The 4,366-nt window shown below is 44.0% G+C and overlaps 1 non-coding gene across 1 annotated transcript; it reads left to right on the forward strand.

Annotated features, from left to right (window-relative positions):
- The first annotated feature begins 242 nt into the window (after positions 1–242).
- On the forward strand, positions 243–316 carry Trnav-aac (transfer RNA valine (anticodon AAC)). The gene has a single exon. It is a non-coding gene; the product is annotated as a tRNA-Val (tRNA).
- The last annotated feature ends 4,050 nt before the right edge of the window (positions 317–4,366 follow it).

A 4,366-nucleotide genomic window follows, 5' to 3' on the forward strand; every position in this document is an offset into this window, starting at 1 on the left:
CGCGGAGAAGCCTCAGGCCCTGCAGTGGGTTATCCACCAGGGATCACTCTAAGCAGCAGATAAGGCAAAGGAGAAACCTAATGTGCACATATAACCTTTGTGTGGCACTGGATAACCTCACCTACTTATTTCTCTGAGTTCCACTTACAGGTGCAGTGGTTAGCGTGCTTAGCTATGAATCTGCGGACCAGGGTTCGTATCCCAGCCCGGACAAAACGAGTGCAACCCACCCAGCTGTTGGGGGCTTCGTGGTGCAGTGGTTAGCACACTCGGCTAACAACCGAGAGAGCCCGGGTTCGATTCCCGGGCGGAGTGGAAAAATTTGGGCGGCTTTTCCGATACCCTACGCATCTGTCCACCCAGCAGTGAATGGGTACCAGGTATTAATTGGGGGTTGTGTCCCGTCTCCTGGGGTCTGTTCCCTTCTCCTATAATTCCTTCCCTCCTTCTCTCTCCGGCATATGACGACAGATGTTGCGCCGACTAAACGAAACTTCCAACTTTTTCCACCCAGCTGTTCATCCTTCTTTTCGGGTTGATCGAGAAATGATTACCTGGGCACACCTGGTGAACATAAACTGTGGAAATACCGGGCTTCATACTGGCCCGTGTCCCCGGTGATGAGTTCTTCCTACCTAAGTCTATATATACCAAGTCAAGTCATTGCTTCAAAACTGCGACCGGTACGCGCAGGAGGCGGTTTTGGGGCGGAGCAGCGGGATGACGTCACTTGGAGCCCCCCCAAAAAATACCCGCCAGTTCAGTGGTGACTAAAGTTGGGGCCGTATGTGCACTCTGGATGTGCATTCTCCCCTTCTTTCACAGCGCGTTCAGGCAAGCCACAGACGAAAAAATATGTCTTTTTATTGTGCGTGACTGTAATTTCAATGCCTACAAACGGCGGTGTGGGGTGTGAGGGAGGGCATGTTGAAGTGATTGATTTAAATTAGTCCGCCTTTACTCTGTTTCTCTAAATCCCTGTTTCTACATTCTCTATAATTCTTTTATAGTTTGGCTCCAAGCAGTGTCACGCATAAACCACGCCTCGGCCGTGTCTCCTCCCACAAACCTGTGTATGACTTGACTTGGTGTATATAGACTTAGCTTCCCACCACAGGCTCAAAGGAAGCGATGGAGTTGAGCACCGCGGCCACGCTCAACTATAGTGGATGCACCCAGCTTTAACTTCACCTTTATATTGCACTAATGTAAATATATTTTTTCTCTCTATAGGGGAGTGATGACAAAGGCCACGAGGGACCGGATGGCAAAGCAGAAATGAGAGATCTGGTGAGTCTGAAAAAAATTATAATGAATACGTAAGTACTCCGCAATACACACTGTACAGGTGGGTATTATAAGACCATTTCGCTTCTAACATCAACTATTTCTAAAGGTCAAAGAGGGAGGCAATTGAGTTCTAATGAGTGTTTCTTTAGGTTCACGGTACAGAAGAAGGGACAAGCTACCATCAGGTCCAAAAAACTACTCCTGGAAATGCCCAACCGTCCTAGGAAAGCCTTGTCAAATAGGCGAACTTAAGCGACAAAATGTTTAGTAATACGGCCCTCTAGGGGTCGTATTTTAAAACATTTCGTCGCCCAAGTTCACATATTTGACAAGGCTTTCGTAAGAGTTGTGGGCATTTCCAGGAGTAGTTTTATGATCCTGGTGGTAGTTTGACCCTTCCTCTGTACCATGATCCTGAAGAAACACTCATTAGAACCCAATTGATCCCCTCTTCGACCTTTAGAAATAGCTGATGTGAGAAGAGAAACATAAGAACATAAGAACATAAGAACGCAGGAGTGCAAGAGGCCGGTAGGCCTGTACGAGGCAGCTCCTTTGACCCTAAGCTCCCGTGTATCTAACCCCACCTAATATCGCTGTCCATGAATTTATCTAGTCTATTTTTGAATGTGACAATTGTATCGGCACTCACCACATTACTGCTAAGCCTATTCCACTCATCCACCACCCTGTTAGTAAACCAATTTTTGCCTATGTCCCTGTTGAATCTGAATTTATCCAGTTTAAACCCGTTACTTCGTGTCCTACCCGGTTCTCTTACCAACAAAACCTTATGAATGTCTCCCTTATTAAAGCCCTTCATCCATTTATAAACCTCGATCATGTCTCCACGCACCCTTCGCCTTTCTAGAGAATGCAAGTTTAACTGTTTGAGTCTTTCCTCGTATGGCAAGTTTCTCAACCCCTGAATCATCTTAGTCATCCTCCTCTGCACCGATTCTAACATTTTGATATCCATTATATAGTAGGGTGACCAGAACTGAACCGCATAGTCAAGATGAGGTCTAACTAATGCTAAATATAGTTTGAGAAAGACTTCGGGGCTTCTGTTGCTTACGCTCCTTGAAATAAATCCCAGTACCCTATTAGCTCGATTTCTAGCTTGAATGCATTGTGCCCTTGGACGGAGATCAGAGCTCACTAAGACCCCTAAATCCCTCTCGCACCCAGACCTACTTATGAGAGTGTCATTTAAGCAATAGTTATGTGAGGGGTTGTTCCTACCTACACTCAGAATACTGCACTTCCCTACATTGAACTCCATCTGCCATTTATCCGCCCAGTCATATAATCTGTTGAGTTCACCTTGGAGAAAAACAATGTTGATCTGTCTACATTCGTGAAACCATTAAGTATTTTAAAACATTCGATCAGTTTTCCTCGGAGGCGACGTTTCTCAAGAGAGAACATGTTAAGGGTAGAAAGCCTTTCTTCGTAGGATTTGTTGCGCAAGGAAGGGATCATTTTCGTTGCCCGACGCTGAACACCTTCTAATTTAGCAATATCCTTTGCATGGTGGGGAGACCAAAACTGTACCGCATATTCCAAGTGGGGTCTGACTAAACTGTTGTAGAGCGGGAGTATTACATCTTTATTCTTGAATACAAAGTTTCTTTTAATGAAGCCCAACATTCTGTTCGCTTTATTTGCTGCATCGATGCATTGCTGTGAGAATTTGAGGTTTGACGCGATTTTGACCCCAAGTCTTTGACGCATTGAACGCTTTTGAGTTTAACGCCGCGCATTTCGTATTCGAACTTCTTATTCCTCGTTCCAACTTGAAGGACCTGGCACTTGTCTACGTTAAAGGGCATCTCCCATCTATCCGACCAAGCTGAAATTTTGTGCAAATCCTCTTGGGGCTTTGCCTGTCTTCGTCAGTGAGAACCGAGTTGCCAATCTTTGTGTCGTCTGCAAATTTACTAATGCGGTTATTGAGTCCAACATCCACGTCGTTGATGTAAATAATGAAGAGCACTGGGCCAAGGACCGAGCCCTGAGGGACGCCACTAGTGACAGGCGCCCACTCTGAGTTAAATCCGTCAATCACTACTCTTTGTTGTCTGTTGCTCAACCAATTCGCGATCCATTGGTTTACTTGACCGTCAATACCTATTTGCTTTAATTTGTAAAGTAATTTATGATGCGGGACTTTATCAAACGCTTTCTGAAATCAAGATAGACTACGTCCAGTGATTTGGTTACGTCATAAACAGTGAAGAGGTCGTTATAAAAGGTTAATAGGTTTGATAGGCAGGATCTTTTGTTTCGGAAGCCATGTTGTGAGTCCCCAATCAATGAGTGGCTTTCAAGGTAATTCACAATTTTGTCTCTAATTATGCCCTCAAGTAGCTTACCTACAACCGAAGTTAGACTAATGGGCCTGTAATTACCTGGTACTTTTTTGTCTCCTTTCTTGAAAATCGGTGTCACGTTAGCCTTTTTCCAATCTGAAGGGACGATGCCTTGTCGCAAGGACATATTGAATACGGTTGTGAGGGAGGAGAGTATTTCGCTCTTTGTTTCTTTCAGCAGAGTTGGATATACTTTGTCAGGTCCAGGACTTTTATTTGTTTTAAGTGAATGGAGAGCTTTAAGGACTTCATCGGTTGTTATTTCAAAATTAGGCAATGCATGCTCGAGATTTACAATAGTACTGGTGTTGGTGGTAGCGAGAGGAAGACTGTTAATATTAAACACCGAGGAAAAGTAATTGTTTAAGAGGTTTGCAATGTGTTGGCTGTCAGTCACTAGTGCACCGTCGCTGTTTGTTAAAGGTCCAATACCACTTTTGATCGCCTTTCTGTTGTTTATGTAACTGAAGAAAGATTTCGGATTATTTTTACAGTTGGCTGCAATATTTTCTTCGTATCTACGCTTTGCCTGACCTACTAGATATATACTGGTTGATACTTTACAATTAGTGGGGCATTACCTCATTATATACTTCCCCTAATGAATACCAGGTTATGTTCTTAATTACTAACTTACTAACTAATTACCTACTACTAACTCACTACCTGCCTATTGCTACCTTCTAACTTACTAGCTGATC

This window comes from Eriocheir sinensis, unplaced genomic scaffold, assembly GCF_024679095.1.
Source record: "Eriocheir sinensis breed Jianghai 21 unplaced genomic scaffold, ASM2467909v1 Scaffold576, whole genome shotgun sequence".
In the NCBI taxonomy this organism is placed as follows: Eukaryota; Metazoa; Arthropoda; class Malacostraca; order Decapoda; family Varunidae; genus Eriocheir; species Eriocheir sinensis.